This window comes from Rhododendron vialii, chromosome 1a, assembly GCF_030253575.1.
Source record: "Rhododendron vialii isolate Sample 1 chromosome 1a, ASM3025357v1".
Lineage (NCBI taxonomy): Eukaryota > Viridiplantae > Streptophyta > Magnoliopsida > Ericales > Ericaceae > Rhododendron > Rhododendron vialii.
Window position 1 is genome coordinate 10693344 of NC_080557.1, and position 21215 is coordinate 10714558.

The window sequence follows — 21215 nt, forward strand, 5'->3', positions numbered from 1 at the left end:
GAAATGTGAATTGGAGGATGCTACCAACCGGGGGTGCTTGGCAGCGATACCAAGCGGCTGATCTAGCCGTTCATCTCGGCACAAACGACTCGGATCTAATCCGTCCGTTGCTCGGATTAAGATCCGAGCCATCGATTGCCGAGATGAACGACCGGACCAGCCGCTAGGCACAGCTCCCAAGCACCCCAGCTTGGCAATATCCCCGGGTCTGCGAAAAATGTATTAAAAAATAAAAAGATATATTACAATATGAATAGTCTATAAAAAAAAATTAAAATAACGTAATAAAAATTATAGTAAATGATGTTTGTCATTTTGTACATGGAGTACAAAAAAAACTAATTTAGTTTTGGAATACTATTTTGGGTCTCCTTTCTTGAAATAGAGGATTTAGGATTAGTATATAGCAAAAAATAAAGAAAAAAATTTAGCAGCCGGTGGCGAGTCTATATAAGTTGGGGATAAAAAAAATTTACATATAATAATTACATTTTAAAAAATTCTTGCCATGGGAGCCGCCCCTACTAAACCCCCTAGCTCCATCCTTTACAATTCCACTATTTGCAACTATATCTTTCTTAATGAGGTTCCCATCCAATTGCCCATTTAACTTAGGCTGAAATTAATTTTCATATGATTAGATTATGGCGCCATACTTTTGTATTCAGCCCATTACGTTAAATTCATGAAAAACCCAAGACTATGGAGTACCCGTGCTGCAAATAAATGGTACTAATTCTACTCAGCGGCTCCCTGCCGAGAGAGTGCAGAGCGGCTGATCTGATCGTTTATCTCGTCATGAACCACATGACTTTTTAGATTTATAATCTCTTTCAATTTCTTCAACTCTTGTCCATATATACTTCATCGGAGATTCAAACCCGCCAAATGGTATCTCTTTCAATTTCCTCGACTCTTGTCCATATACATATATGTAGACGTAGGTTTATATGCATTTTAATTTACAATGAGCGTTTTTGAGATTCGCTAATAGTATTTGATTGATTTGGATGATGCTTTGGAGACATATATGTATGTGTTTATATATCCATTACTAGTCGGGTTGCACATAAACTGACTCGGACAAAAAATAATAATCAAATTCGCTAGGTTCTTGTGTATGCTGGTCAATTCTATTGATCATCACTTGATTTTGTTGTTACAAAACATTGATTCTTGAAGATGATAGTTGGATATCTATAAATGTATGATGTACATATCTCTACGCGATTATTTGTGTGGACTCAATTGTATTTGTGTGGACTCAATTGTTGATGCAGCAAAACGTTACTGAAGATTGCGATGTTGCGGTAGTGCGTATGTTGGTTAATTATACTGATCATCACTTGATTTTGTAAATACTTAAAAGATTGATTCTTTAGGATGATAACGTTGGACATCAATAGAGAGATGCTTTTTTTTTTTTTGATAGGCAACAAGATTTTATTAAAGCTCGACAAAGGGTACATCGAGGCGACTAGACTCTATATTCAAGTGAGAAACTTGAGACATAGAACAGGCCCAATAGAGAGATACATGTTGGATCTATATATGTGTGATGTGCATATTTATAGTTGGATATCAATTGTTGCCACGGCACGGTTGAAGCTGTTGAAGAACCAAACGGAAGTGCATTTGAAGCAGATGAAGAGGGAATTGGCTCAATTTGCCAGAGAGAGAGAGAGAGAAAGTGCTGCGAGAAGTCAGAGAAGATAGAGGTGTGTGTGTGTGAGCATATTGTATTTGTTTTATGCTTGTGATTTATGATTCAATAAAAGTAAGTTGAAAGCAGCAAAGACTACTAGTCTGCTACTCCTTCCGTCTCCATTTAACAGTCTCTCATTGTATTCTAGCCGAATAAAAAACTAATCATTTAGGAGAAAATTTTGTAAAGATAGATCACTCACACGCAGAGACTGTTGGTGCAAAAATTGGAACCTTCAAAATCTGGAGCCTTCTGAAACTTGAACAAACTGATGGAAACCGCTTCGAGTCACGTTACGTCGTCGCTTTCCGAAAACAGTATTCGCCCCCACCAATTGGTGTGCACCGGGTTACAGCGAATCTGTTCTGAGGATAAAACGAAGCCCGATCAATGATCTTCTGCCTGCGTCCGCACAAACGAAGGACAGGCAGAATACCGAGCCTATGAGAATCAATTGAACCAAGGACTGTTAATTCCGTTTCTGCAGAATAACGGAATAACAGTATAGAAAACAACGAGACAGAGAAGCAGGAGAGTTTCTGGATATTTTTTTTTTTTTGGTGTTTTTTTGGTGTATCAAATGAATTATCCAATGGCCTATTTATAGACTTATAGGCACCCTTACGTGAAAGGTTGTGTCTTTTGTAAACACACATTAGAAAGGGTATGTCTTTTGAAGACAATTAATTATGAGAAAGGATCATGCCTTTTAGTAGGCACCCTTTCATGCCAATAATTAATTAGGAAGAGTCGTGCCTCTTAGAGGCACCTCCATGTATCACATCCCTTCCTAACAATCACACCCCATTTTAATAGTCACACCCTAAGTTAATAGGTGTAATAACTATTCACGTAAAGTCATATCCCATGTGAAAAGGTGTCGCACCTTTTCACGAATAACCTCCCGCAACCTTTTATTTTGAAAAACTCCAACAATCCCCCACCATTTTCGAAATAGAGAAAAAGTTTTCTTGGTTCCTTTGAAAAGACTTGTGCATCAATGAAGGTGTCTCACGACTTGAACCATTCACCTAGTGAAAACACATCAAAGTTAGTCGGAAAGCATAGTAGATTTGTCTTTGAACTAGCGATCCTTAAATGACCAACCGGACATGTCTCACGCACGCATCTTGCCTGACTCAGGTATTCAAATTTGCCGACACGTGGTTTGGCCGTGTGTCTTTATCCTGAATTTCGTGAGCGCTCTAGAGTCCTAGCCCTTGAACCCATAGAAGGCGGCACCACCTTCACACTCATATAGGTAGACTTTGAAAGTGCCCCTGTAACTACAGCACTTGAAACCTAACAAACCGTTAGAAGTCTATTAGAAGCTAAGTAGCTTAACCTCCATGTTTACATTACAGGTACCAAGCATTTACCATGGGATGGATAAAATCGGAAAATGCTTGCAACCACAACTTATGGTGTACTTTGCTCATTGAACCCAAGACTTGAAGTTATTCAAGCGTTGAGTCGAGTTTCCACCAAGAGTGATTAGATTTCAATGGGCTTGAGTCCCATCCCCTGTGATGTTCTCCACATCAAATCCCTTGCAAGACCTTTTGTTAAAGGATCAGCCAAGTTTTGACTTGATTTTACATAATCAATGGTTATCACCCCATCTGTAATCAAGTTCCTCACATAGCTATGTCGAAGTCCTATATGCCTGGACTTTCCATTATACACCTGGCTATAAGCCCGTGATAGAGTCGACTGACTATCACAATGCAAAGATATAGGTGGCATAGGTTTTGGCCACATGGGTATCTCCCACAACATACTTCTCAGCCACTCTGCCTCTTTGCTCCCTGCTGCTAGTGCTACAAACTCAGCTGCCATAGTTGAGTCTGTAATGAGACTTTGTTTCTTAGATCCCCAAGAAACTGCTCCTCCACCAAGTGTGAAGACCCATCCACTTGTTGACAAGTGATCTTCATTCTCGGCTATCCAACTAGCATCAGTATATCCTTCTAGAACCGAAGGATAACCACTATAAACCATCCCATAGTCTATAGTTTTCTTTAGATACCTCAATACCCGATTAACTGCGTGCCAATGGACATCGCTCGGATTATGTGTGTACCTACTTAGTTTCCCCACAGCGTATGCAATATCTGGTCTCGTGCAAGTCATGGCATACATCAAGCTTCCTATCACTCTAGAATATTCTAGTTGTGAAATTGCTCTACCAGTATTAGGATACAACTTAACATGTGGATCAAATGGTGTAGAAATCGGCGTGCAATCAAAATGATTAAACTTCTTTAGAACTTTCTCAATGTAATGAGACTGACTAAGGATTAAATTTCCATTTTGTCTCTTAATTCTGATTCCCAGAATTACATCAGCAACACCCATATCCTTCATACTAAAACTAGATGAAAGGATATCCTTTGTACTTTGAATGCTTTCTAGATCAGTCCCAAAGATAAGCATATCATCCACGTACAAACATATGATTACACCTCGATTACCACTAAATTTACTATATACACATTTATCAGACTGGTGTATCCTAAACCCGTTTGATACAATCACCTTATCAAACTTTTCATGCCACTGTTTAGGTGCTTGTTTAAGTCCGTAAAGAGACTTAACAAGTTTGCATACTTTGTGTTCTTGACCTTGCACAACAAAACCCTCCGGTTGCTCCATATAAATCTCTTCATCCAACTCACCATTTAGGAATGCAGTCTTAACATCCATTTGGTGAATCTCAAGTTTATAAATGGAAGTCAACACAATTAGTACTCTAATTGTAGAGATCCTTGCCACCGGAGCATAAGTATCGAAATAATCAATACCTTCTTTTTGCGTAAAGCCCTTGGCAACCAACCGTGCCTTGAACTTGTCGATTGTACCATCGACCCTCATTTTCTTCTTGAAAATCCATTTGCAGCCAATGGCTTTGGAACCCGGAGGCAAATCAGCAAGAACCCAGGTATTGTTACCCATAATAGAATCCATTTCATCCTGGATTGCTTCTTTCCAAAAAGCATAATCTTGTGATTTCATAGCCTCCCCGATGGTCAAGGGATCCGATTCCACATGAAGCGAAATCATGAAATGATTATCTGCAATCTTTCTAGTTCCTTCAACTAGATAAACTATGAAGTCAGGACCAAATGGCTTAGCAACTCGAGCCCTTTTGCTTCTCCTAAGTCCGTCATGTTCCGTAGGTTCCGCCTCTATGTCAGACTCCACAGAGTCTGGCTCATTCTCTTGATTAGGCACCTTTGGAATAGATACGAACCTATTCTCATAAAATACTGCATCACGTGATTCAATAATGGTGTTTACTCCAACTGAATCATTTGGCTCAGAAACTAGAAACCGATATGCTTTACTAAGTAAAGCATAACCAATGAATATGCATTCAATTCCTTTTTCACCCAACTTCTTCCTTTTGGGTTTCGGCAATCTAACAATCGCTCTACATCCCCAAGTTTTGAAATAACTTAGGTTCGGTTTCTTTCTTTTCCATAACTCATAAGGAGTTATATTAGACTTTTTGAGAGGCACCCTATTCAAAATATAAGTAGCAGTAAGTATGGCTTCGCCCCACATACCACTACTTAATCCTGAATTGCTAAGCATAGCATTAACCATCTCAATCAAAGTCCGATTCTTTCTTTCAGCGACTCCATTTTGTTGTGGAGTATATGGTGCAGTTTTCTCATGAATGATCCCAACTGATTCACAGTAATCAGGAAAATGGTATTCACCACCCCTATCAGACCTTAAACGTTTTATCTTTGTTCCACATTGATTTTCAACTTCGGTTTTAAAAGCAATAAACTTCTCAAGAACTTCATCTTTTGAATGCAATAGATACACATAGCAATATTTGGAATAGTCATCTATGAAAGTTACAAAATATTCCTTACCTCCTCTAGTTGGAGTGCTATGCATGTCACACACATCACTATGAACAAGTTCTAACAGAGTAGTTGTTCTTTCAATTTTAGGAAATGGAACTCTGGTTATTTTAGTAAGTGAACACACTTTGCATTTATCAACCATATCAACATCATATTTAGGTATCAAATCTAATTTAACCATAGTATCCATTTTCCTAGTATTAACATGCCCCAACCGATTATGCCATAAAGAAAGAGAGTCAATCAAGTAAGCGGAAATAGCAACTGTGTTATTAATATTAAGCTTGAACATGCCCTCGTACAAATAGCCTTTCCCAACAAAAGTACCACTCTTAGACAGAACAAATTTGCCTGACTCAAACACTAACTTGAAACCATGCTTATTAAGCAGGCTTCCAGATACAAGGTTTTTCCTAACTTCTGGTACATAGTAAACATCAGTCAGAGTCAGAATCTTCCCAGAAGTGAACTCTAAGTCCACTTTTCCTTTGCCTTTGATAAGAGCAGTTGATGAATTACCCATGTAAAGAACTGTACCATCTTCAACCGATTCATAGTCGGTGAAGAACCTCTTATCATTGCACACATGCTTTGTAGCCCCTGAGTCGATCCACCAGTTATCAGCATCCTCGAGAACATTAATCTCGGATATGACAGCCACAAAGTTATTCTTTGAACTCGATGCCCCTAGATCATTCTTCTTGTTGGACTTGCAGTCCTTCTTGAAGTGCCCTGGCTGACCGCAATGCCAACATACAACTTTTGGCTTTTTCCCTTTTGGTTCATCGCCACGGTCATCGCCCTTTCGGGCTTTCTGCTTCTGTTTACCTTTACCCTTGTTGGTACTCTTTACTCCCTCCACTACATGGATCTTGGAGATATTATCTCCAAGTTCCTCCTTTTCTTGACGCTTTGACTCTTCCTCCACCCGAAGATGGACAGCCAATTGTTCCAGCGTAAGATCTTCAGTTTTGTGTTTAAGAGTTTTCTTATACTCTTTCCAGGAGGGAGGAAGTTTATCAATCACAGATGACACTATGATCGATTCATCCATGTTCATGTTCTTAACCTTAAACTGATTTAAGATATGCTGAATTTCATGCAACTGATCAATCACAGACTTGTTATCAATCATTTTGTAGTTCATAAATTGACTGACCAGAAATTTCTTACTTGTTGCATCTTCAGTCAAATACCTCCCTTCCAAGGAATCCCACATCTCCTTTGCAGTCTCCGTATCCGAATACACATCGAACAAAGCATCCGAAAGTGCATTCAGAATATGACCCTTGCAAATGTAGTCATCACTTTCAAACTTCTTCCTCACACGAGCCTCCTCCAATGTTTCATCTTCATTCTCCTCCGGAAAGGGGTTGGTGAGAACATACACGACTTTGAGAGTCGTAAGCAAAAAATGCAACTTCTTTTGCCAACGTCTGAAGTTACCGCCATCAAACTTGTCCAATTTCACGAAATCTTGTGTCAACGCTCGCAATGATTTTGAAGCCATGGTAGAAATACTGTTTTCGATTGTTGGTGCAAAAATTGGAACCTTCAAAATCTGGAGCCTTCTGAAACTTGAACAAACTGATGGAAACCGCTTCGAGTCACGTTACGTCGTCGCTTTCCGAAAACAGTATTCGCCCCCACCAATTGGTGTGCACCGGGTTACAGCGAATCTGTTCTGAGGATAAAACGAAGCCCGATCAATGATCTTCTGCCTGCGTCCGCACAAACGAAGGACAGGCAGAATACCGAGCCTATGAGAATCAATTGAACCAAGGACTGTTAATTCCGTTTCTGCAGAATAACGGAATAACAGTATAGAAAACAACGAGACAAAGAAGCAGGAGAGTTTCTGGATATTTTTTTTTTTTGGTGTTTTTTTGGTGTATCAAATGAATTATCCAATGGCCTATTTATAGACTTATAGGCACCCTTACGTGAAAGGTTGTGTCTTTTGTAAACACACATTAGAAAGGGTATGTCTTTTGAAGACAATTAATTATGAGAAAGGATCATGCCTTTTAGTAGGCACCCTTTCATGCCAATAATTAATTAGGAAGAGTCGTGCCTCTTAGAGGCACCTCCATGTATCACATCCCTTCCTAACAATCACACCCCATTTTAATAGTCACACCCTAAGTTAATAGGTGTAATAACTATTCACGTAAAGTCATATCCCATGTGAAAAGGTGTCGCACCTTTTCACGAATAACCTCCCGCAACCTTTTATTTTGAAAAACTCCAACAGAGACTAGACAGAACTCACAAGAAATTAATACTCTCCAATTTCCTTTTCGTTTCTCCCGCCTGTCCCTTTCTCTGCTTCCCTTTTTCTGTAAACATTTCTCTGTAGTCTTTTTTTTTGTATTGTATTGTATACGAGTCTGAAAGGTTTTCCATCCTTGCATTTTTTACTGAAAGGTTGTTTCTGTTTGGAAGTTTTGCTTCTGAGAGAATCGGCCCATGTGATCCTTCCCATCAAAGTCCAAAGAGAGAAATTTCATCGGCTCATGGGATGGGTGCTTACGGAAATCGAACTCTGCCCATGCACATGGAAGTATAAGGGAGACACCAACTACACTCCACTCCACTTGCGCCGTGAATAAGTTTTACGGAGCTCAATCTCGCGCATCTAAAAATATTTTGGACGATCTGAATTAAAAACAAACTATTACCAGTTAGAGATATATATTTCCGGTCAAAATTTAAAAATATATCTCAATCATTGATTACCGAAACGGACGAGTGAGATTGTGCGCCTCCGTGAATAAGTTATTCTCATCATTCACACGCTGTTATTTGACACTTGAATATGGCACCTCTTTGTTTTTTTGTATTTTGCTTGGAAAAACAGGATAAGGCTAGGCAAGTCGTCATATGCATGTGTTAATAAATCGATCAGGCCAAAAATAAATCAAATAAAATAAAGCGGTAAGGAATCTAATTCCAAAAGGAGGAAAATTGGCCAAAATATTCATGCGCATGGAGATAAATGGTCCATTGAGCAGAACAATGTATCGTTCAAGCTCAATTTGAAAAATATGTGCAACGTTGTATTGTTTACGAGAAACTCGATAATAGATAATCGATAATTGAGAGGAAAAAGAAACAAGTATCAATGAATGGAAATAAATCCCAACAAAATTGGCATCCGTACCGAATCCAATCACGTGCTAGAAAAAACAAGCAAAACAAACAAAACAAATCCAACCAAAAGTTGTGTAAGCTACAAAGAAGTTTGTGCTTCCTAACTCAATCAAGGCAGCTACCGAAGTGTTCCATAGAGCAACTCTAACTTTGACAAGTTTTCACCACCTCCTCACAACTAGGAGCCAAATTATTGAAGATTAAACCAGGTTTTTTTTTTTTTTGATAATTTAGATGTCTTGGCCAGTTTAACAATTAAATAATCGTTAAACGAACTGGCGATCTCATCAATCAACGATTGCGATGTGTTTTTTTAACTTTTTTGATTGGTGATAAATATCTTTAACCGGTAAAAGATTGTTTTTAATGTAGACCGTGATTGATGAGATCAACAGTAGTGTGTCGCCCTACACGCGCACTTCACAAGATGCCCTACAGCACCCCAGAACCATTGCAAATAGTGAGGTTTCCCATTTGTTTTTTAGTGCTTTTGTTGTGTGTGATTCTAAGCACTAAAAGACAACATTTTGAGTGCATTTATAAGAAAGTGGGTTGCAAAAATCAATATCCTTCCAAGTATTTTCAAGCAAGAAAGATGTTTAAACGAAATTGCAATATAAAAAGGGCAAACAGAATTTTTGTTTAAAAGTGCAATTGGCCCACTCCAGAATCCATAGGGGTAACCTACCCTATGATTTTCATTCAATTTGTAGCAATGCTAATTCTTTGTGAGCTGTCTGTCTTTCGTAATTTATACACAGAAGTCAGGCGTGGAATCAATCAAGCATTTATCGATGTCTCACAAAACTGATTTTTTTACAAGAATGCTTAAAAAGATGTTTGAAAAAATTGAGTGACTCCGATCATTTATGTGAGACTCTGTCCCATAGAAGGCAGTGTACACTTGGTGTACATCAAATGATGTACCCATAGTAGGGCTTTACTATCCCAACGTCTCTCTCTCTCTCTCCTCTATTTCTCTATCTCTCTCTTTATATATATTTTTAACACATGAAGAAAGGGTGGCAGCCGATATTTCTATCTCTAACTCTCTGTCTCTCTGAAGCACACTTCTCTGTTTCCCTATCCCTCTCTCTATATATGCTTAATTGCACCATACATATTTTTCTTCATGCAGTTTTTTCTTTGAATTTTTTCGCAACGAAGTTGTGTTTGTCAAAATTGAGATATTTTTGTGTTTTATTCAACAATATTTTGTGCATCAAACTCACAATGTCCATTTTCGGTATTAAATTTGAAATGTTACAAATATTATACTGCCTTTGCTATAAATTTGAAACGTTACAAATATTATACTCCATCCGTCCCTTTTTTTGTGTCCAGTATTCCATTTTGGGCTGTCCCTTAATAAGTGTCCATTTTGTAAAGTTAGGGCGTAAAAGTTGGTGTATTTTGTCTATTTTGTCCCTAAAAGTAGATTTTATTTTGAAAAGTTAGTGAGTAAAAGTGTAATGATGATGGGTAAGTAGAGAAAGTGGAGGAAAAAGTTGATGTGAAAGGTGTAATGATGATGTCTTTTTAATAAGTTGGAGTTACGAAGCAGGACACTTAAAAAGGGACGGAGGGAGTACTGCATTTTCGGTGTCATCAAAGGGGGCGTGAAAAGAGAAGTTGTCATAAGTTTTAGGAGTACTAGATTTTGGTGTGTGTTGTACCTACTTGCAGTTTTCTTTTTTCTTTTTTCCTTCTGATTTTTTCAATTTTTGTAATCTTATTAATAATTAGGTGGGACATTTGCATTGTATTCGTTGATATGTCGGTATGCAAAAATGGATCAAGTCTAGCTTAGAGAAGAGCCGATTTGTCAAGTATTTCTATGATTTGATTCGGCTGTTGATAAATAAAAGCCTAAGGTGGGAGAAAAGTACACACCCAACGTTACGTACTAGGAAGCATTTGGATGTAGCTTTTCCAATACTATTATGAACGTTAGAGTTTATCATGTACTTAGCGTTATCATTCTCTTTATATTCAAGGGAAGTTCATTTGGATACTGGTTGAAATTAAGGCTGAAGGAGTTCATAAGAGATGACAATGATCTTTATTCCTTTAGTTGTTTGAAACGTAGAAGAAAAGAACAGTGGAGAAGAGTCAAACAACGAGTCTGCTAACGATGAATGTGTGAATATCGAGGGAAAGAAAGTTAATAACGAGAGGCAAATAGAAGCAGTGGAGAGGGAATTGAAGTGTCGGATAAAGCGTGGTGTGCGGGAATTGTTCACTTGTTGAGTGAGAATGAGGTGATTGCAGGGAAATGAGCTAGCATGGGGAAGAAGGTAGTGATTGACTACAATCCAACTACATACAGAACAATTCCCCCAATCCTTAAAGCTCATAGGTCATTCCAACCTTTAGCAAGCGCTGATGAGGAATATCAAAAACCTTCTTTGTTTGCCTCAAATTCCTTCTTATGAAATTGTAAGCATAGTCAATCCAAAAAGTCTAGGTATACAATCACATATGAGGGGTTGTAGTTGTGGTTGTGATTTGAGTTGTTGAATTGTTGTGTACCTAAACTTTTTGGATTGACTACACTTACAATTTCATAAGAAGGAATTTGAGGTAAACAAAGAAGGATTTTGATATTCCTCATGAGCGCTTGCTAATGGTTGGAATGGCCTATGAGCTTTAGGGATTGGGGGAATTGTTCTATATGTTGTTGGATTGTAGTCAATCACTACCTTCTTCCCTACGCTAGCTTCTTTCCCTGCAACCACTTCATCTCACTCAATAAGTGAACAACTCCCTCACACCATGCTTTATCCGAGACTTCAATTTCCCTCTCCATTGCTTATATTTGCCTCTCATTAATAACTTTTTTTCCCTCGATATTCACACATTCATTGTTAGCAGACTCATTGTCTGACTCTTCTCCACCGTTCTTTTCTTCTACATTTCGAACAACTAAAGAATAAAGACTGTCATCTCTTGTGAACTCCTTTGGGCTTTCAAGTTTCAACCAGTATCCAAACAATCTTCCCTAAAATATAAAGAGAATGATAACGCTGAGTACATGGTAATCTCTAACATTCGTAATAGTATTGGAAAAGCTACATCCAAACGCTGCCTAGTAACTAACGTTGGATGTGTACTTTTCTCCCACCTTATGCTTTTATCAACCAACAAGTCTGTCCACACAGATAATTTGTGCACAGATTGTGCACAGATTTTGTTGTGGGATCCACCAAGGGTCCCACACAAACGATCCGCGTTGTTCATTAAATGTAAAATATATTTACAAGGGTATCCGCAAGAAATCAGCTCAATCAGATATCTATAGGTGCTCGATTCAATCATCAAACTTTTCATTATTAAAAAATTTGAATGAAATTTAGATGATTAGATCAAGCACCTATAGGTATCGGATTGAACAGGTTTTTTTGTGTAGACCTTCGAAAATTTATTTTGCATTTAATGACCGGCGCGGATTATTTGTTTGGGCCCCACAATAAAATCTGTGCACAAATCGTGCACAGTCTATACACAGATCATGCACAAATTATGCAAAGATTGTCTGTGTCGTTTGTTTATCAACAGCTGAGTCTAATATTCACGAGTGAAGTCCAATTTAGACAAGAAAGCTGCTACCCACACAGACAAAAGCGCACAGATTTTTTTGTAGGGCTCACCACAGGTCCAATACAAATGATCCAAACCATTCATTAAATGTAAAACACTTTTTCAAGAGGTCTCGTGAAAAAATCAACTCAATCTGATACCTATAAGTTCTCGATCCAATCATCTAACTTTTCATTGAGATTTCATGATAATAAAAAGTTAAATGATTGGATCGAGCACCTACAAGTATTGGATTGAGCTGATTTTTTACGAGGATCCTGGAAAAAGTGTTTTATATTTAATAAACAGCTCGAATCATTTGTGGGGGATCCGTGGTGGACTTCCAAAAAAATCTGTGCACAATTTGTATATGAAATATCTGTGTGAACAGACTTTCTGTTTAGACGACCACTTTATAAATGGGCTAAATTATTGTGGCCCAAAACAACTGGGTTGGGTCCATCCAAATAGATCAAAAGCCCACCCAAAATGGAGGTTGTACTTTTCTACCACCTTATGTTTTCATAAGAAGACATGTTTGTCCTTCTTTTAAAATAATTTGGGAAAATCACGGCCCAAGACATATTTTGATAATTAATATCCGCCAATGACATTTTTAGCATTAACAAATATTCTCAATATATTCTTGGCGAACATTTATGATCAAAACACGTCCTTGGTCGTCATTTTCCCTAATAATTTTCCAAAGGCCCTGCGAAAAATTTGCTCAATTCAATATGTGTAGGTGTTGGATCCTATAATATGAATGAAAGATAAAAAGATTGGATCAATCGAACATCTACATGTATCAAATTGAGCTGATTTTTTGCGGGGTCATTAGAATTTTTTTATTTTTTTAAAAAGGACAACATGTCTTCTTCTGTTATCTTCAAATAGAGCAATAAAACGAATGAGTTATTCAAGCTCGACTCCTTAAAAGTGTTAGATCGACTGTAATTGTAAACAAGTCAAGGTCAAACACGTCTTTAAGCTTTGGTAAGTTTTCAAGTCAAATTTGAACAGTCGTGCACTCAACTCAATAATCTCGTATCACTTCTAAACTCGACTCATAATCGGCTAGATTAAATCTCGTTTCAAGTCAAATTAAGTTTTCAAGCCAATTTAGACAATCTACTACTTGGCTCGATAGGTCGGAAATTCAGTGGGGCTTCGGGGGGGGGGGGGGTCGTCCCTGCCCAAATATTTATTCTTCTATTTTAAGTATATAAGTAAATAGATGGTTGCATTCAGTATGCCTTATTGTTTGAAGAATATTGAGATAACTATTCCAGTTACAAGTTCTTATGGTCACCAGGTCATGGGTGCATCCTAAGTCACATAACTTGGCTTCTCTTGTTTCTCACTTGAAAGTTGAAACCAGCACAGACTACTGGTCTACTACTGAGATCCCTCCGTCCCATTAATAGCCTCTCATTTTATTCTAACAGGAGAAAAAATTAATTATATGGGAGAAAATTTTGTAAAGACAAATCATTCACACAGAATTCACACGGAGACCAGAGATTTCACGAGAAAGGAAATTTCTAAAATCAATCAGCCCAATGGGCCGACACTAATAAGTATGTGAATGTGTATTAAAATGTGTAAAAAAAAAAACGCAAGAATAGTGTTTTTCTTGTCTTTCTTGTGTGTTTATTGTCAGCTGGCTAACAATAGAAAGACCACCGCACAAGAAATTACTCCCCAATTTCCCTTTCGTTTCTCCCTCTTGTCTCAGAATCTCTCCTTCCCTTTTTCCTGTAAACATTTCTCTGTAGTCCTTCTTTGGATTGTATACAAGTCTGAAAGGCTTTCCTGGGAATGGTGAGGCGTTCTGTTTGAAGTTTTGCTTCTGAGAATCGGCACATGTGACATTTGCTTTTCAGAAATGATATGAGTACAGCAAAAGCCGTACAAACAGCTTGCACAAATCAATTTTGGATCCGTTTCGGATCCTAAAAAGATAATTGGAGCCGTTCATTTTGTTCAAATTTTGTTTTTTAGGGTTCCTGTGAAAAATCATCTCTATTTCTGAAAAAATAAGATCCAATGAATCTGAAAACGGAAGATCCGGAATCCAAAAGTAACAATTAAGAACTTAGAAATTTGTCAAGATATTCGTAACACTTAAATGCCCTAGCGTGTTACGAGAGTCTATGTTGTGCCTAAGATAAAGTTGGATAAAACTAGGTAAATTCGTTTCGATCATGGCTACAAATGTTGATCAAATTACAATTTTGCATGAATTGCTTACTCGACAAGATGAAAAAATTAAACGTCTTAGATCAAATAATTGGGATTAGGATCGATGGACTCGATATTGGTGATCACATAACACAAATGTCGTGCTTAAAGAACTCAATGCAGGATAAAAAATATTTTTACGATACAACGTCTATTTGTAACAACAGCTAAAAGGTTCGTCTCCCCGTAAAATTTAAAAAAAAAAAACACTAGTACTATCCCAACGCATCTCTCTCTTTTGGTAATTAAGAGTTCACAAACTAGCCGGTGTATACAAAGTAGGGAAAGTCTACAATACATACCATTTAAAATGGTGTACCTATTTTATGGTTCATTCATATCATTTTAGCGTGTTTCGTAACTTTTATTCTAAAATTCATAACTTTTCAGCAGTACGATTCGTAACATTTTCATTATGATTCATAACATTTTGGTGTATCTCGTACTCTTTATATGATTCATAACTTTTTAGCAATAAGATTCGTAACATTTTCTCTATAATTCATAACATTTTTAGGGTGCATATGATACACACCTAAATAAGAGGTGTGTATTGTAGTCTTTCCCATACAAGTAATACAACTCCAATCAAATTTGCATAAAATAAGCTACAATACAATTAAGCATTTAAAGGTACATATGAAAATCTCTCACGTACCGAAATCAGTGCAGCATTTGCCAATGCATCCTCATAATGATTTTGCTTCACTAATCAGTTGAATCATACCCAAAGCGTCAACTTCGATTTCCAAATTCTTCACATTTTCCTAGCACCTTACGCCTCAAAACTCTTTTAATTAATATATATATATAAGTGAAATCCAAATATCAGAACAATAGGTGCACACCAAATGTACATCGGGTGGATTGGGATCCACTTCAGGGTTTCCTAAAAATTATCGGAGCCATTCAAGTTGTTTAATTTTTTTTATATGAATCTTTTTAAAAATAAATTAGCTGATCAGATAGATATGAGTAAGGTCTTGATCAATTCTTTGTTCAATTGCATATTACAAAATTGAAATAAAAATTGATTGAGCTTTTCTCGAGATCTTACTGAACTGATTTTTTTACGTACTTCATTAAAAAAATACTATTTTAAAAAAATTGAGCCACCAATCATTTGTGTGAGACTTCTAGGTGTATACACACGACCTGGTGTGCATTTGTTGTTCCCATAGTTGTACATGATGAGTTCGACTAGGGTACATCATTTGGTGTACACAAAATGTACACCGCGTCGTTTGGGACTCACTTTCAGATCCTACTCAAATGATCGAATCTGCTCAAGTTGTTTAGAATATTATTTTAAGGATTCTTATAATAGATCAGCTCATTCGAATATAAATAAGGGCTTGCTCATTTATTTGCAGGATCCTTAAAAATATACTCTAAGCAAATTGACTGACTCCGATCATTTGTGTAAGACTCCGAGATAGGTCACACACAACACAGTATATATTATTTTGGTGTACACCAAATGGTGTGAGCATAGTTTTATTGGTACATGATAAGTACCCGTAGTATTTTTGCTTGAAAAGGGATAGTGGGAGCAACAGAGTCCATATAAAGGTGCTCTTCTCGGTTTCTCTATCCCTCTCTATATATATACTTAACACATGCATGAAAGGGTGACAGCCCCTCTCTCTCTCTCTATATATATACTTAACCAGTATTAGGTACTACGCAACGTTTCTATGTAGCTTTTCCAATACTGTTACGAACGTTAGAGTTTATCATGTACTTACATTCTCTTTATAATATTCCAAGGAAGATTGTTTGGATATCGGTGGCCATCTTAGTCTTGCCAGCGTTCAAAGGCTTGGAATTAATGATAAAGTCGGTTATGTCTTCGCTCCAATAATTTGTATCTGGTTCCTAATGATTCGTGGAATTGGGGTCTACAATTCCATCATGTTCGATCCAACCGTAATCAAAGCATTGAATCCAAAGTTCATCATTGACTATTTCAAGAGAAAAAAAGAGAGGCATATATGGTTTTCCCTTGGTGGCGTTGTGCTTGCCATTACAGGTTTCATTTTCTTTTACCATTGTTTGTTGCTTAATTCTTTGCATAATTGAAGTTTGTAGGTTAATAAGTAAAAAGTATTGGGTAATTTACTCTCACCTTATATATTTGCAAAAATACAAAAACTGAGGCAATGTTTGCGAATCTTGGTCATTTCAGTGTTCGGTCTATACAAATAAAGTATATATGTGCGCTATGGCCTATAACTTATCCACTCCTAATGTTAGCCTACATTGGACAAGCCTCCTTCCTTAGAAAGAACAATGACAAGCCTCTTTCCTCATTTGTTGTTTTCTGGGTACACATGCATATGCCACTGTTCAAATTTCAAATCTATTAATTGATTAATGAAAATTTTGAATATGTGCATTAATGTAGATGGAGTGTATTGGCCAATGTTTGCGGTGGCCGCGCCGTGTTGGCAGCAATCATAGCAAGTCTTGCGATGATTTCGGGTGCTTTCTCAATCATCCAGCAATCCCTTGCACTAGGGAGCTTTCTCAGGGTGAAGATGGTCCAAACATCGGCTAAGTACGAAGGATAAGTTTACGTACCCGAAGTCAATTATCTTCTCATGTTGGCATGCGGAGCAATCACAGTTGCATTCAGAAACACTATACCAAGATAGGAAATGTGCTTATGGTAAGATTGAATACGCTGCGCTTGAAAAGTTAGAATAATTATTAGGAAAAGTGTGCGGTGGGGCATCACTGCACTCATCTTGGTGTAGAGTGTGCAGAGGGACAACATTCTATGAAGTTTTCAGAAAAGTTCAACGACAAATAGATGTACAAAAAAAAATAGCTGATTTATGTACTGCATGGATTTTTGGATGCAGGGATCGCAGTGGTGTATGTGTGTGTGTGCACGCGCGCGTGTATGTATATATATATATATATTCCTAATTCTCGTCATGATATGGAAAAGGGCGCCCTATGGAAAATCAACGTTCTTCGATCTCGTGATCTTATACATTCTTATCATTGGCTCAGTCGAGCTCCTCTATTTAAGTTCCGTCCTCGACAAATTCCATCAAGGAGCGTACCTCGTGTCCTCGTGGCCACCTTCGCCGCCTTCTTAATGGTGATAATGTTCATTTGGAACAATGTTTACAGAAGGAAGTATTATCACTAGCTAGATCACAAGGTTTTCCCTAATAACGGAGGCATAGAAAAATCATTGATAATGAAAACTAATGTCTAATTAATTCCAGGGATTGTGATCTCATACTCAGAGCTTGTTCATGGAATCCCACCCATATTCAAGATCGGAGTAGAAGATCGCAAGCCCTGGAACTCGACAAAAGTTTCCATTATCAATGATTTCCTTTACCTCCGTAGGGAAAACCTTGTGATCTAGCTCGTAATAATACTTCCTTCCGTAGATATCGTTCCAAATGAACATTATCACCATTAACAAGGCGGCGAAGGCGGCCAAGGGTAGGTACCCTCCTTGATCGAATTTGTAGAGGGCGGAACTGAAATAGAGGAACTCGACTGATCCAATGATAAGAATGTATAAGATCACGAGAAGAATGTTGATTTTTCATATCATGATCATGACGAAAATTAGGAATACAGATGTAACCGGCATCACAAACGCCATCGCGATCCATTCATCCGAAAATCCATTCAGTACGTAAATTAATCAGCTTACCTTTTTTGTACGTCTATTTGTTGTTAAAACTTTTCGATCAGAAAGCTTCGTAACGCCACCAAGGGAAATCCATGCCTCTTTTTTGTTTCTCTTGAAGTAGTCAATGATAGAACTTTGGATTCAATGCTTTGATTACGGTTGGATCGAACTTGATGAAATTGCAAATCCCAATTCCACCAATCATTAGGAACCAAATACTACTAATTATTGGAGCGAAGCTGGAGCTGACTTTATCTACTACTTGACCAGATAGGTCGGAAATTCAGTGGGGCTGTGGGGTTTGTCCCTGCCAAAGATTTGATTATTCTTCTAGTATTGATTAGTAAGTATAAGTAAATAGATGGGCGCATTCAATATGCCTAATTGTTTGTAGAATATATTGAGATAATTATTCCAGTTACAAGTTCTTATGGTCACACTACAAGGAACACTACAACACGGATGGCCTATTGCGAGGAAATATGGCGAGGAAAAGAGATTTCGTCGCTAAAAGTATACAATCTGCGAGAAAATTCAATTTCGTCGCTAAAAAGTTACATTTAGCGAGGAAATTTAATTTCCTCGCCAAAAAGTTACATTTAGCGAGGAAATTATTATTTCCTCGCAAAAGGGTTACATTTGGCGAGGAAATTATTATTTCCTCGCCAAATGTAACCCTTTTGCGAGGAAATTTGTTTTCCTTGCTCAATGTAACCTTTTGGCGAAAAATATTTTGTCACCTTTTTTAGGACTCATTAAATTTTTTATATGTAAGTCATTATTAATTATGTTCATGTATCTTTAATATCACGATGGTAAGGGATAATCAACTACATAGTTCAATATCATTAGCAAATTTATTAAAATAAAAAAGTGATAAATGGAAAAAAATAGTTTCCTCGCCAATCACATTGAATTGATGAAATAAAAAATATGTTTCACACGAATTATATGAATTCACTTTTCCCCAACTGAAATTAATTGTTAACAATGTCAGTATGTTCAAATTCTACTAAAATTTATTGTTTGAATACAAAGATTTTTAAGTCACTCGGGGTGATTTAACCGTCCAATATATTAGCACCAGGGATCAAATTGCCGATATTTTTACACAAAAGGACTTGTGTCTTCCCGCATCGGACACTACGTTTCAATCTGAAGGTCATGCCTCAACCATCAGCTTGCGGGGGGATGTCAACCAATCAGTGCAAATCAATTGATCAAGAAAATAAGTCCTAATAATGTTAGCCATTTCAGGGGTTATATTTTATCATTTGCAATATCTTTTGTAAAACTTATCACTTGTAACCGTATTTGTATATAAATACCCAAGGAATAGAACACTCTAGGTAACAAAGTGCATTCATCAATTCTATCGTATTGTTCTTTTGACTGTTATAAATCCAAAAAAGGGATTGGACATAGGGATTATAAGTTTGTGGATGAATGATGTGCTTTTCAGAAAAAGAATGCATGGGATATATGGATTGCTTTTCGTAGAGATAACTGATTATTAATTCATACAAACAAAATTAATGAAAAGCTAAACAAAAGATAAAGTACTTAATAATTGCGAAATGTATTTTCAAAATATCACTAATCTATTTTCAAAATATGTAAGGTTAACCCCATTTAAAAAGAAACATAACAAATTATTACTATTGTAATATTGTAGTTGAGTTAAAATTGTTATGGGCGCATATACACAGTAAGAACAGATTAACCCACTAAAAAAAATATCGTATTTGCAGAAATTTAAAGGGCTCAAACTAATTTAGGCACTACAAAAGGTTACTAAACTTAGAGAGAATTAAAACGAAGTATAAAATAAACAAATTTAGAAAGTTATAAAGATTTATTAAAGATATATAACAAAACATTAAATTATAAAAAAATTCAATAAAAGCGAATAATGTTAATGATTTAAAAAACAAGTTTAAAGAAACACTACAAAGGGACTAAAATTAGAGAGAAATGTTTAAAGAAACAAATTTAGAGAGGTGAAAGGATGTACAAAAGGTTTATATATAAAAAAGACAAAGGTTTGAACTGGAAATGAAGTTGGTGTGATGGATGGAGTGAATGCATACAGGAGGCCACGGTTCGAATTCGCGCGGAAGCAAATGAGCTGGAGAACTATCTATTTTTAGTTTCAAGAGTTTTAGCGAGGAAAAATTTCCTCGCCTAAACTATAATTGGCGAGGAAAAAATTAGTCTAGCGAGGAAAAATTTCCTCGCCTATTCTGTAAACATTGTATTAGTCTAGTGAGGAAAAACTATAGCGAGGAAAAAATTCCTCGCTAATTGGGTCAGAATAAGCGAGGAAATTTTTTTCCTCGCAAATTCTTTTTGCGACAAGCTTTTTGCGAGGAAAACGGGCGAGGAAAAATTTCCTCGCAAATACATTTTGCGAGGAAATCAGCGTTTTAGCGAGGAAACTAAATCCTCGCTACAAGCCTCTCGTGTTGTAGTAGTGGAATAATAGGTTAGCCGGCACTTGAATAACGCCGTTAGATTCTCGTTAAACGCCGTCAAATGTTCAGCGGCATTTTATACCACGTGTCGGGGACACGGCCGTCACTGTATGTTGCCGGCGCTTAAAAAATGCCGGGGCAGAAGTTCTGCCGGCGTTTTTAAAAATGCCGTTTAAAATGTTCAGCCGTTAAGATCCAGCGTCCATTCCGTTAGGTGACGTTATTATGACGTGTTATGCCGACGTTTTTTTGAGAAAACGCCGGGATCCAATTTTTATAAGCCCAATCCAGTTTTTAAAAGCCCACTAAATGAAGGCCCAAAGTCATGCTCCCAAGCTTCATTATTTAGCCCAGCAAATTAGAACTCCATTATATTTAACCATCAATTCCTATTTTAAAAGCTTCTGGTAAATGTTTGAACCAAAACAAAGTTTAAAAACCAAACTTCAACTGAAATGATTTGCTTTTTTTCTTTAAATGGCAAAAATAACAAATGCAATTTTTTTAACGAAGAC

At 37.1% G+C, this 21215-nt stretch overlaps 1 pseudogene; it reads left to right on the top strand.

Moving 5' to 3' along the window:
- Positions 1-13555: 13555 nt before the first annotated feature.
- On the top strand, positions 13556-18423 carry LOC131327969 (potassium transporter 5-like; annotated as a pseudogene).
- Positions 18424-21215: the final 2792 nt, after the last annotated feature.